The sequence below is a fragment of the Saimiri boliviensis genome (genome assembly GCF_048565385.1).
Source record: "Saimiri boliviensis isolate mSaiBol1 chromosome 19 unlocalized genomic scaffold, mSaiBol1.pri SUPER_19_unloc_2, whole genome shotgun sequence".
NCBI lineage: Eukaryota > Metazoa > Chordata > Mammalia > Primates > Cebidae > Saimiri > Saimiri boliviensis.
In genome coordinates, this window is record NW_027412503.1 from 1,632,349 (window position 1) to 1,646,924 (window position 14,576).

A 14,576-nucleotide genomic window follows, 5' to 3' on the forward strand; every position below is an offset into this window, starting at 1 on the left:
TATGATTACTGAGTGTTATAATATTAAGGAGAAATTAAAACCAAGTGGTTGGTAATCTTCACTTTTAGTCATTAAGGAAAAATTTTAAGACAAATCTCTAATTTAGCCACTTACCTGGAAATAAGGCTCAGGCTGATGACTGTTCTCTACCATCTTAGAAGTAGGAAAAAAATCACACTCAGAAATGTATTTTTTTCCTGTCAGAAGCAAGCTGAGACTCAAGAAAGGAAGTGCCTGCTCTCCACCATCATGGAAGCAGAAAAACCTGTCTTCCTCACCGGAAATGAGAAAAACTTCACAAAAGGAGCTGTAAAGCAAAATCAACCTTAGCTCTGAACCAAATTTTGGGAGATCTGGGACTCTCCAGGGGGCAGAAGCTCCCAAACCTCAGCAAATTATCTATCATATTGGTTTGAACAATAAGGATAGCCCAGGTTGGTATCAAGCAATAATAACATTTATCAAAGGTCAGGGCCACATTTGTAATGTGTTCTCTCTCTCTCTCTCTCTCTCTCTCTCTCTCTCTCTCTCTCTCTCTCTCTTTTGAGGCCAAGTCTCTCTCTGTTGCCAGGCCTCAGAGTGGAGTGCAGTTGCGAGATCTCAGCTCACTACAACCTCTGCCTCCTGGGTTTAAGCAATTCTCTGTCCTGAGCATCCCAGGTAGCTGGGACTACAGGCGCATGCCTCCACGCCCAGCTAATTTTTTGTTGTTGTTTGTTTGTTTTGTTTTTTTTAGTAGGGACGGAGTTTCACTATGTTGGCCAGGATTGTCTTGACTTCTTGACCTCAAGATCCATCCGCCTTGGCCTCCTGAAGTGCTGGGATTACAGGCTTGAGCCACCGTGCCAGGCCCATGTCCTTCTCTTTTTATCTTTATTCGTTTAGCCTGTTTTGTCAGAAACTAGGATTGCAACACCTGCTTTTTTCTGTTTCCCATTTGCTTGAAGGATTTTTCTCCATTCATTTTGAGCCTATGTGTAGGAGTTCATGTGAGATTGGTCTCTTAAAGACAGCATACTCAAATGAGTCTTGGCTCTTTATTCATCTTGCTGCCCTATGTCTTTCAGTTGGAGCATTTAGCCCAATTGGTTAGCACTGATATATATGGATTAGATCCTGACATCACGCTCCTAATTGATAATTTCACAGACTTGTGTATGTGGTTGGTTTTTTAGCATCACTGATCTGTGTAATTCAGTGCATTTTTGTAGTGGCTGGTGATGATCTTTTCTTTCCATATTAATTTCTACTTTTAGGAGCTCTTGTAAGGTAGATCATTGGATAATGAATTCCCTCAGCATTTGCTTGCCTGAAAATGATCGTATTTCTCCTTCACTTATGACAGTTTTGCTGGCCTTGAAATTCTGGGTTGAATTTTTTTCTTTAAAAGTTGAATATCTCTTCTGGCTTGTAGGGTTTCAGCTGAGCAGTCCACTGTTAGTCTGAAGGGATTCCTTTTGTAGGTGACCTTGTCTTTCTCCCTAGCTGCCTTTGACAACTTTTATTTCATTTTGACCTCGGAGAACCTGATGATTATGTGTCTTAGGGGTGTTCTTCCCTGAATCTGAGGTTCTCCAGATTTCCTGAATTTGAATGTTGTTCTGTCGTGCTAGGTTTGGGAAATTCTCATGAATGATATTCTGAAATATGTTTTCCAATTTGGTTCCATTTTTGTCATCTCTTTCAGGTACATTAATAAGGCATACATTTTGCCTTTTTACATAATCCTTTATTTCTCAAATATTTTGTTCATTTCTTTTCATTCTTTTCCCACATTCTTGCTTCTTTTCTTTCAGAAAGCCAGTTTTCAAGCTCTGAGACTCTTACCTTTGCTTGGTCTATTCTACTAGGTGGTCTTGCACATGAGATGGTGCTGGTCTGACCTCAGCACTCCTTAGTCTGCTTGCCTCTCCCAGGACCCCAGACTGGCTACACCTGCTTACAGGGCACCCTTGGGTGCCCACACACAAGAATTTTTATAATGCAATCACACACAATTACCATGTGGCTGCATTATAAAAATTCATGTAGTGTGCTTTTCAGCTCTATCACATCAGTTTATTCTTTTTTAAAAAATTGTACTTCAGGTTATAGGTATATGCAGATCATGCAGAATTGTTGCATAGGTACACTCACGGCAATGTGGTATCCTGCTCCATCCCGTCACCTACATCTGGCATTTCTCTTCATGTAATCCTTCCCTGACCTCCCCACCCCTTGGTGTCCCCCTGTTGGCCACCCCCAAAAAGACCCCAGTGTGTGATGCTCCCCTCCCTGTGTCCATATATTCTCATTATTCATCACCCGCCTATGAGTGAGAACATGCAGTGTTTGATTTTCTGTTCTTCTGTCAGTTTGCTAAGGATGATGGTTTCCAGATTCATCCATGTCCCTACAAAAGACACAAACTCATCGTTTTTTGTGGCTGCATAGTATTCCATGGTGTATGTATGTCACATTTTCCTTTTCCAGTCTATTGTCGCTGGACATTTGGGTTGTTTTCAGGTCTTTGCCATTGTAAACAGTGCCACTGTGAACATACGTGTGCATGTGTCTTTATAATAGAATGATTTATAATCCTTTGGGTATATACGCAGTAATGGGATTGCTGGGTCAAATGGAATTACTATGTCCAGGCCCTTGAGCAAGTGTTACACTGCCTTCCACAATGGTTCAACTAGTTTACACTCCTAGCAACAGTGTAAAAGTGTTCCTATTTCTCCACATGCTCTCTGGTATCTGTTGTCTCCAGATTTTTTAATGGTCACCATTCTAACTGGCACGAGGTGATATCTCAATGTGGTTTTGATTTCTCTAATAACCAGTGATGATGAGTATTTTTTCATATGTTTCTTGGCCTCATATATATCTTCTTTTCAAAAGTGTCTGTTCATATCATTTCCCTAATTTGAATGGGTTTGCTTGCTTTTTTTCTTGCAAATCTGTTTTACTTCTTTGTAGATTCTGGATATCAGCCATTGGTCAGATGGGTAGATTGCAAAAATTGTTTCCCATCCTGTTGGTTGGCGGTTCACTCTAATGATTGTTTCTTTTGCTGTACAGAAGCTCTGGAGTTTAATAAGGTCCCATTTGTCTATTTTCGTTTTTGTTGCCAATACTTTCGGTGTTTTAGTCATGAAGTACTTGCCTATACGTATGTCCTGAATGGCTTTGCCTGGGTTTTTTCTCTAGATTTTTTATGGCATTAGGGCTTATGTCTAGGTCTTTAATCCATCTGGAGGTAATTCTACTGTAAGGTGTCAGGAAGAGGTCCAGTCTCTGCTTTCTTCACACTGGTAGCCAGTTTTCCCAACGCCAATTATTTAACAGGAAATCCTTTCCCCATTGCTTGTGTTTGTCAGGTTTGTCAAAGATGAGATGGTTGTAGATGTGTGGCATTGCCACCAGGACCTCTGTTCTGTTCCATTGGTCTATGTCTCTGTTTTGGTACCAGTACCATGCTGTTTTGATTACTGTAGCCTTGTAGCATAGTTTGAAATCAGGTAGCATGATTCCTCTTGCTTTGTTCTTTTTGCTTAGCATTGTCTTGGCTATGCAGAGTCTCTTTTGCTTCCATATGAAGTTTAAGGTGGGTTTTTCCAGTTCTGTGAATAAGTTCATTGGTAGCTTGATGGGGACAGCAGTGAATATATAAATTACTTTGGGCAGTATGGCCATTTTCACAATATTGATTCTTCCTAAAAATATGAAATGCTTCATGAATTTGCATGTCATCCTTAAGCAGGAGCCATGCTAATCTTGCCTGTATCATTCCCATTTTAATATATGTGCTGCCATAGCAAGCACTGGTAAGGTTCATTATACCAGCTCTATTGCCTGTTAGCTCCTGCGATGTTTCACAATGACTTTTGGCTTCCTTGCATTGGATGATGACATACTTCTTTCACTCAGTGAACTTTGTTTCTGCCCACATTCTGAATTCTACTTGTATCATTAAAGACATGTCAGCCTCTGATCAGTTCTGAAAACTTGAACAGGCTGAACAGTTGATGTAATCATCTGGAGGAAAGAAGGCAGGCTGACATTTTGAGTTTCAGTGTTCTTGCACTGATTCTTCCTCATCTCTATGATCTTATTCACCTTCAACCTTAGAGGTTGCTGACCTTTGCACAGGATATTTTTCTTTTATGATATTTGATGATCTTTTTGGTTTGATTGTGGTGTAAGGCAGATGCAGTCAGCTGGCTTTGGTTTTGGAGGATTTTAGGGGGCCAATATTCATCTCCCAATTCCTAGACTGTGTTCTTTAACTCTGGGAAATTTATATTGGGTTTCAACTTTGTTCTCTGGCTCCTCAAAGTTTGGATTCTACTGCACTGAAGGCTGCAAAGTGTGGCAGCTGTGGCAGAGTGCCAGCAGATGCAGAAGTGCCTGCCTCCATGTTGGCATTCACCCAATGGTGGAAGTGGTGGAGGCAAGACCACTTTGTGGGAGCCAGGGGACCCCTGCTGTGTGTGCTGTTGCACTGGAGGTGCAGGCTGGGGTGCTGGCCTGTGCAGGTTTGGGTGCCTTCTCTGTGACCCCCTAAGCAGCAGCAGTCACTCAACGCATATTAGGGTCTCTTTTTTGTGCACAACATTAGCACAAGGGCAAGTTGTTGGCAGAGTTGGTTCTATTGGTTCTGTGCCTACCATCGCTATCTCTTCAATGGGAGTTCAGGTGGGTTGAAGTGTGTGCTACAGTCCCATGTGCTGGTAGGGCAAGTACAGCAAAATCCACTCATGTAAACACACAGCAGCAAAGCGATGTAGGAAGTTTGTGTATAAAGAGCTGTAGTATGGAGAGGCAATGTAGAGGCTGGTGCATGCCTGAAGGGTCCACGTTGCTGCATCTCTTCACTGCTCAGGCATGGTCCACTGGCACAGAAACAAAGGTGTGGGCAGCTGAGAGTGCCGGGTGGGCAGCTGAGAGTGCCCTGTAGGCAGGTGTGGCCAGGCTGGGGACCTGGGAGACGCAAGCAGACTAAGGAGTGCTGAGGTCAGACCAGCTTCATCTCATGTGCTAGAATGCCCAGCAGAGATCAGGTCTCAGAGAACTCTCTGAAAAGTGAGGCCCCAGCACAGCACAGCTGCTCTACAAAAACGTGGCCAGACTTCTTTTTTAAGCAAGTCTCCTTTTATTAAGAGGGAAACTCGCACACCTTATCTCTGCTGGGCAATCTTCACATGAGATGTGGCTGATCTGACCTCCACACTCCTAAAGTGCTAGGATAAAGTGTCTCATAAGACCAAGTAGAGCCTAGAGAGATAGCTGTGCCTGCCCTCTGAGCTTCACATCAGCTGGCTTCCTGCTCCATCACTTTGCTTGTCTCCTGGGGGCTCTACCCCAGAGAGATGTGAGTTAGCCATCACTTAGTGTAATTAGCCCAGGATGGAGGGTCTGTGCTGTGGGCCCAAGCCAGGGTTCCCTGTCCGGTGATAAGCCATGGGGGGTATGTGGTATCCACAAGAGATGGACTGCCTTGTTCCTTGGGTCAACTGCAGCTTGTTAGAGTTATCAATATGGCACTTAGGGTTTTTGCTTTCTTGATATTCTGAAGGTAACAAGGGCAGATCCACTGCAGAGGCAGTGGCAGAGAGGATTTCAGTCGATCTGTGAAGCTCTGTCCAAGGAATTGCCAAGTTGCTACTGGCTTGATGGCTTCAGTGGGGCCTGGATAAAGATCCAAGCTGGGAGGACCTGCTCATCGAGGAGATATGGAAACCAGCACCCACGTAACGGTTCAGCCACTTTCCTATAAGGCTGCTGTGGTATACTGGGGGTCCACTCCAGTCCCTAATTGCCTCATATCTTCCAGTGCCTCAAGGTATCACTAGCGAAGCCTGCAAAAAGGCAGAGATAATAGCCTGCCTCTTCCTCTGGGACCTCTGTACCACTGAGGTACAATCCTGTTGCCAATCTGGACACAACTATGGGAGGTGGCTGGAGACAAGTTCAGAAGTCTTGTCTAGTCAGGAGGAACAAGAACAGAGACTTCTTTAAAAAAAGTCTGGCCATGTTTCTGTAGAGCAGCTGTGCTGTGCTGGGGGTTCACTTCAGTCCCTGGTTGCCTCAGACACTCTGAAGTCCCAAGGTTGAAATGGCTGAGTCGCCTAAACAGCAAAGATGACAGTCTGGTCTTCCCCTTGGAAGCTCTGACTCAGGGAGGCCTGAATCATCTGTCAGCCAGAGAACAGCAGTGAAGGCAGCCAGAAACCCTGTTGAATGGCTTTACCCAGTGATTAGAAATGTGGTTGGGGACTGACTTAAACAAGGGTCTGGCCATGTTTTTGCGAGGTGGCTCTGCTGTACTGAGCTACCACTTACACCCCTGGTCAGCTTGGGTTCTACAAAGCCCTCAGGCCAGAACCTAGTCATCCAAACAGCAAAGTTGGTGGCCCGCCCCTCTCTGTGGGAGCTCTGTCTAAGGAATGTTTCAAATCTCCATTGACCAGAGAACACCTGTGAGGGTAGCAGTAAGCCCCAGGTGGGAGGTCCTGTTCAGTAAGAAGGAACAGGATCAGGAGCCTGCTTTCAGAAGCAGTCTGGCCATGATTTGGTAAAGCAGCTGTGCTGTGCTGTGGGAACTCTTCTGCCCCTGGTGGGTTTGTACTCTCCAATGCCCTTAGCTGGAATAATTAAGTTCCTCCAACAGGAAAGATGACAGCCTGCCCTGTCTTTTCTCTCACAGTTTATCTTGTGTGATGGAGCTGAAATTTTAGGCTGTTAATTTTTACAATAAGCATTACAGTTGTTCAGAAAGAATCTTGCTGTTCTCTTTCAGTTTAGATGTATGAGAATTCATTGTCTCCTGTAAATAAACCTGTTCAGGTTTTGTTCTCTGAAAAGAAGTCTTTTTCTGCTATCTGGCTTTGGTCACATTCATGTAGACCAGTAGCCAGTCTAAAATGACATGATTGAATTTCCATTTCCAGTGTTTCCTAGTTGTGTCTTACATTCTCCAATTCAGAACTGACCATTTTATTCTTCGTTGTCAAAATACTAAGCTGTCCACTGTCCTTAAAATACCATCTTTGTTCATTCTTCTTTATCCAATTTTATAGGTTTTAGAATATTAGCATTTTTTCCTTTCACACTTTCAATGTCCTCCAAAAATTTCTTTGCCCTTAGTGGGTTCTCCTGTTTTATTGTGTCTAGTTCCAGTCTAAGCATGGCAATTTTCCCCCACAACATGCTAATTTCATGCAAGAGATCTTTTTTTTTCTTATGGCTAAGAGAACTCTAAGTCAACAAAAGAACACTTTAGTTAGCATACAATAGAATAACATATCATAATTTCCTCTGAATTTAAACCATAACATGTTTATTTGTATAATGAAAGAATTCCCATGGTTAATATGTAACTGAAAAAAAAGTTGGGCAAAACTTGAAACCAGTGTAAATTCAAGAAAGTTTCAATATTGATTTAAATACCATGAAAAATAAATCACTAGAGGATTTTAAAGAATTTCGGAGTTGGAAAAGCCTTTCTCTGAATTACAAAATAGCCATAGGCATAAAATATAAGATTAATACGTTTGACTACGTTTTAAAAATTGGATTTACACTCTAATATCTATTCTATAAACCACACCATTGTAAGAACCTTAGGTATGCATACATTTGGAAAGAAGCAATTCCTCATGGTTTTTAAGTCTCTTTTTCTGAAGAAAGCTTTATCAATATATGACTTTTCTAATACTGTTATAGTCAGTTATAAGAATTACATTTATTCATAACTGTTAAATCTAAGTATTGTATCCTTCTATATTTACACATCTGCATCTAAGCATTGCACTTCTACATACAACTCTGAACTCATTTATGATCAGGATTCTTAGAGAAATAAGAAAATCTATGTGGCTGGGTACTGTGGCTCACACATGTAATCCCAGCACAGTGTAATGTTCAGTGTTGTATGTAGCACTAAACTTCTACATGTGGCCGTGTGCAGTGGCTCACACCTATAATCCCAGCTCCTGAAGCTGGTGGATTACGAGGAAAGAAGTTCAAGACAAGTGTGGCCAACATAGGGAAACCTCATCTCTACTAAAAATTTAAAAATTAGCCAAGTATAGTGCTGTGCACCTGTAATCCCAGCTACTCAAAAGGTTTAGGTAGGAGAAACACGTGAACCAGGAGGTCGAGGTTGCCACCGATTCAACTGAAAGGGAGGGGGCTGAGACAGGAAACTAGACGATCTGGCTTGATGGGTACCACCCCCACAAGACAAGAAATCTGAAACACTCTGTATTAGGAGTTTCACCATAAGTGCAGCTTGACCCGGGATGGTCCAGCTCAGTGGGGGGAAGGGCGTCCCCCACTACTAAGGCAGTCTGCCACTACCAATGCAGTTCATGCAGTAGATGGGCAGAGCCTGTGGCAGCTCAGCATTACCTCTGCTAACAGACTGTGACTAGACTACTCTGCGCTGGACAGGGCATCTATGAAAAAATGCAGCAGCACGACAGGAACTTATAAATAAAGCTGACCTTTCTAGGACAGAGCACCTGGGAAAACAGGAGGTTATGAGTTCAGCTGCAGTAGACTTAAATGTATCAGCCCAGCACCTCTGCAAAAAACAACAGAACTCCCAGCACAGCACGTGAGCTCTTATAAGGGACAGACTGTCTCCTCAAGCAACTCTCTGAGCCCCATATACCCAAAAAGACACCTCATAAAGGAAAGCTCAGGCCAACATCTGGTGGGTACCCTTCTGGGATGAGGACAGTAGAGGGAGAAACCAGCAGCAACCCTGGCTGTTCTGCAGCCCCTGCAGGCGATCCCGAGGTGAGTGAGATCCGGAGTGGATCCCCAGTGGTTCTGCAGCAGAGGGGCCTGACTGTTAGAAGGAAAACTAAGAAGCATAAATAAATAGCTTCAACATCAACAAAAAGGATGTCCACTTAGAGACCCCACCTGAAAGTCACCAACTACAAAGACCACAGGTAGATAAAGCCACTAAGATGGGAAGAAACCAGCATAAAAAAGAAGAAAACACTAAAAACCAGAAGGCCTCTCCTCCTCCAAGGGATTATAACTCCTCACCAGCTAGGGATCAAAGATAGGTGGAGAATGAATCTGATGAACTGACAGGAACAGGTTTCAGAAAGTGGGTAAAAACAAACTTCTCAGAGCTAAAAGAACATGTGCTGACCCAATGCAAAAAAATTAAGAACTTAGATGAAAGGTTAGATGAGATGCTGACTAGAATAAACAGCTTAGAGAAGAATAGAAATGACTTGATGGAGCTGAAAAACAGCACAACAACTTCATGAAGCATCAAGTCTTAATAGCTGAATGGACCAAGCAGAAGAAAGAATATAAGAGATTGAAGATCAATGCAATGAAATAAAATGAGAAGGCAAGAATAGGGTGAAAAGAAATGAACAAAGCCTCCAAGAAATATGGAATTCTGTGAAAAGACGTAATCTACGTTTGATAAGCATACGTGAATGTGACAGAGAGAATGAATGCAAGTTGGAAAACACTCTTCAGGATATTATCCAGGAGAACTTCCCCAACCTAGTGAGGCAGGCCACCATTGAAGTCCAGAAAGTACAGAGAACACCACAAAGATATACCTAAAGAAGAGCAACCTCAAGGCACATAATCATCAGATTCACCAGTGTTAAAATGAAGGAAATAATGCTAAGGGCAACAAGAGACAAAGGGAAGCCCACCAGACTCACAGCAGATCTCTCCACACAAACTCTACAAGTGAGAAGAGAGTGGGGGCCAATAGTCAGCATCCTTAGAGAAAAGAACTGTCAACCTAGAATATGATATCCAGCCAAATTAAGCTTCACATTCGAAGGAGAAAGAAAATCCTTTATGAACAAGCAACTACTGAGAGATTTTCTCACCACCAGGCCTGCCTTACAAGAGCTCCTGTAAGAAGCACTAATCAAGGAAAGGAACAATCAGTAACAGCCACTCCAAAAATGTACCAAATGGTAAAGACCATAGATACAATGAAGAAAATTTGTCAACTAAAGGACAAAACAGGCAGCTAGCATCAAAATGGCAGTATCAAATTCACACATAACAGTATTAAACTTAAATGTAAATGGACTAAATGCCCCTATCAAAAACACAGACTGCCAAATTGGATAAAAAGTCAAAAGCGGCCCTGTGTGGTGGCTCAAGCCTGCAATCCCAGCACTTTGGGATGCCAAGGTGGGTGGATCACGAGGTCAAGAGATCGAGACCATCCTGGTCAACATGGTGAAACCCCGTCTCTACTAAAAATACAAACAATTAGCTGGGCATGGTGGCGCGCGCCTGTAATCCCAGCTACTCAGGAGGCTAAGGCAGGAGAATTGCCTGAACTCAGGAGGTGGAGGTTGCGGTGAGCCAAGATCGCGCCATTGCACTCCAGCCTGGGTAACAAGAGTGAGACTCCATCTCAAAAAAAAAAAAAAAAAAAAATCAAAACCCATCTGTGTGTTGTATTTGGGAAGCCCATCTCATGTGCAAGGACATGTGTAGGCTAAAAATGAAGGGATGGAGGAAGACATATCAAGTAAATGGAGAGGAAAAAAAAAAAAAAGCAGGAGCTGCAATCCTAGTCTCTGATAAAATGGACTTTAAACCAACAAAGATCAAAAGACACAAAGAAGGGCATTACATAATGGTAAAAGGATCAATGCAACAAGAAGACCTAATGATCCTAAACATATACACACACAATACAGGAACACCCGGGTAGCACCCAGGTACATAAAGCAAGTTCTTAATGACCTACAAAGAGACTTAGACTCCCACACAGTAATAGTGGGAGACTTTAACACTCCATTGTTAATATCAGACATATCAACGAGACAGAAAATTAACAAGGATGTCCAGGACTTGAACTCAGATCTGGACCAAGCAGACCTAATGGACATCTACAGAAATATCCACCCCAAATCCACAGAATATACGTTCTGCTCAGAAGCTGGTTTTTTGAAAGGATCAACAAAATAGACTCCTAGCAGAGTTAATTAAATAGAAAAGGGAAAAGAATCATATAGATGCAATAAAAACTGACAAAGGGGATATCACCACTAATTCTACAGAAATTCAAACTACAATCAGAGATTACTACAAATACTTCTATGCACATAAACCAGTAAACCTGGAAAAAAAAGGATAAATTCCTGGACACTTACACCTCCCAAGCCTAAACCAGGAACAAGTTGAAACCTTGAACAGACCAATAACAAGGGCTGAAGTTGAGGCAGCAATTAATAGCCTACCAACCAAAAACAGTGCAGGCCCAGAGGTGTTCACAGCTGAATTCTACCAGACACACAAAGAGGAGCTAGGACCATTCATTCTGAAACTAACCCAAACAATATACAAAGAAGGAATCCTTCCTCAATCATTTTATGAGACCATCATCATCCTGATACAAAAACCCGGCAGAGACTCAAAACAAAACAAAAAAAATGGTCAGGCCAATCTCCATGATGAACACGGATGCTAAAATCTTCAATAACATACCGTCAAACGGATTGCAACAGCACATCAAAAAGCTTCTCCATCATGATCAAGTAGGCTTCACTCTGGGGCTGCAAGGCTGGTTCAACATACGCAAGTCTATAAACGTAAACCACCACATAAACAGAACCAAAGACAAAAACCACATAATTTTCTCAATAGATGCAGAGAAGGCCTTTGACAAAATTCAACAGCTCTTCATGTTTAAAAAAAAAACCAAAACAAAACTCTCAATAAACTAGGTATTGGTAGAATGTATCACAAAATGATAAAAGCTATATATGACAAACCTACAGCCAATATCATACTGAACGGGCAAAAGCTGGAAGAATTCCCTTTGAAATCAGGCACTAGACAAGGATGCCCTCTCTTACCACTCTTATTCAGCATAGTATTGGAAGTTCTAGTCAAAGCAATCAACCAAGAAAAAGAAATGAAGTGTAATCAATTAGGAAAGAAAGAAGTCAAACTGTCTCTATTTGTAGATGACATGATTGTATATCTAAAAGTCCCCATCGTCTCTGCCCAAAATCTTCTCAAACTGATAAGCAACTTCCACAAAATCTCAGAATACAAAATAATATGCAGAAATCACAAGCATTCGTATATACCAATCACAGGCAAACAGAGAGCCAAATCAAGAAGGAACTCCCATTCACAATTACTACAAAGAGAATAAAATACCTAGGAATATAACTAATAAAGGATGTAAAGGACCTCTTCAAGGAGAACAACAAACGAAATAAGAGAGGAGACAAACAGATGGAGAAACATTCCATGCTCACGGTTAGGAAGAATCAATAGGTCAAAATGGTCATACTGCCCAAAGTAATCTATAGATTCACTGCTATCCCCATCAAGCTTCCAATGACATTCTTCACATAACTGGAAAAAGCCACTTTAAACTTTATATGGAATCACAAGAGACCCCACATAGCTAAAACAATCCTGAGAAAAAAGAACAAAGCTGGAGGCATCACACTGCCAGACTTCAAACTATATAGAGGCTACAGTAATCAAAACAGCATGCCACTGGTACCAAAACAGAGACATAAACCAATGGAACAGAACAAAGACCCCGGAACACACATCTAAAGCACCACACATCTAGAACCATCCGGTCTTTGACAAACCTGGCAAAAACAACAACGGGGAAAGGACTCCATGTTTAATAAGTGGTGTTGGGAAAACTGGCTAGCAATGTGCAGAAAGCAGAAACTGGACCCCTATTTGTCACCTTACACTAAAACTAACTCAAGAAGGATCAAAGATTTAAACATAAAACCTCACATGATAAAAACACTAGAAGAAAACAGGCAAAACCATCCTGGACATAGGCATAGGCAAGGATTTCATGACTAAAACACCAAAAGCAATGGCAATAAAATCCAGGATAGACAAATGGGATCTTATTAAACTCCAGAGCTTCTGTACAGCAGAAGAAACCAGCATTGCATGAATCAGCAATCAAGAGAATGGGAAAAAATGTTTGCAATCTACCCATCTGACAAAGGGCTAATATCCAGAATCAACAAAGACCTAAAACAGATATACAAGAAAAAAAAAACCCCATTCAAAGTGGGAGAAGGATATGAACAGACACTTTTCAAAAGAGGACATATTTGAGGCCAACAAACACATGAAAAAATGCTCATCATCACTGGTCATTAGAGAAATGCAAATCAAAACCACACTGAGATATCATCTCATGCCAGTTAGAATGTTGATCTTTAAAAAATCGGAGACAACAGATGCTGGAAACGATGTGGAGAAATAGGAATACTCTTACACAGTTGGTGGGAGTGTAAAATAATTCAGCCATTGTGGAAGACAGTGTGGAAATTTCTCAAGGATCTAGGAATAGAAATTCCATTTGACCAAGCAATCCCACTATTGGGTATATACCCAAAGAACTATAAATTGTTCTACTATAAAGACACATGCACACATATGTTGATAGCAGCCTGTGTACAATAGCAAAGACCTGGAACCAACCCAAATGCCCATCAATGATAGACTGGACAAAGAAAATATGGTACATATACACCATGGAATACTACACACTCATAAAAAATGATGAGTTCGTGTCCTTTGTAGAGACTTGGATGAATCTGGAAAACAACATCTCAACAAACTGACACAAGAACAGAAAGGCAAACACCGTATGTTCTCACTCATAGGTGGGTGTTGAACAACAAGAACACATGGACTCAGGGAGAGGAACATCACACACTGGGGGCAGTTGGGAGGGGTAGGGGAGAGACAGTGGAGGGGGGAAGGTGGGAAGGGCTAACATGGGAAGAAATGCCAGATATAATATGCACCTAAAATAAAATAAAGAATAAAAAAAAAAAATAGAAAAAGTCACGAGGGGCCGGGCACGGTGGCTAGTGGCTGAAATCCCAACACTTTGTGAGACCAAGGCAGGCAGATCACCTGAATTCAGGAGGTTGATACCAGCCTGGCCAACATGGGGAAACCCTGTCCCTACTAAAAATACAAAAATTAGCTTGGCATGCTGGCATGCACCTGTAATCCCAGCTACTCAGAAGGCTGGGGCAGAAGAATCACTTGAACCCAGGAGGCGGAGGTTGTAATGAGCCAAGACTGCACCACTGAACTCCAGCCTAGGTGACAGAGCAAGACTCCATTTCAAAAAAAGAAAAAAAAGTAACGAGAAAAGATTGAGGACTGAGCCCTAGGAAACAACAATGTGCAAAAGGAGAAAGTTGAGAAGCAAGTAAACAGACCATGACAAAAGGACTAGAAAGGCAGGAGGCCTGAGGGAGTGAGGTCCTTCAGCGGGCTAATTGAAGATGCTATTAGGGAGGAGATGCCCTCCATTTGGTTTAATATTGCTGCCAGATTACATAAAATGAGGTGTTAGAAAAAAATCCCTAGATTTATTACAGAGAAACGTTAAGTGATAACCTTGAGAACAATAACCTTGAGGAGCGTTGAATTTGAAGACTTACTGGCATGAGATCAAGACTGAATGGAAAGAAAATCTGAGTTCATGAGTGTAGATAGTTCTTTGAAAGAGATCATAATTGGGAGTCAGTCATGGAAATGTGATAGGCAAGAAACAGTAG

General features: G+C 41.9%; 1 non-coding gene across 1 annotated transcript; it reads right to left on the reverse strand.

The window, feature by feature from the left end:
* Nucleotides 1–3,700: 3,700 nt before the first annotated feature.
* On the reverse strand, nucleotides 3,701–3,807 carry LOC141583289 (U6 spliceosomal RNA). The gene has a single exon (XR_012515968.1). It is a non-coding gene; the product is annotated as a U6 spliceosomal RNA (small nuclear RNA).
* Between the last annotated feature and the right edge of the window lie 10,769 nt (nucleotides 3,808–14,576).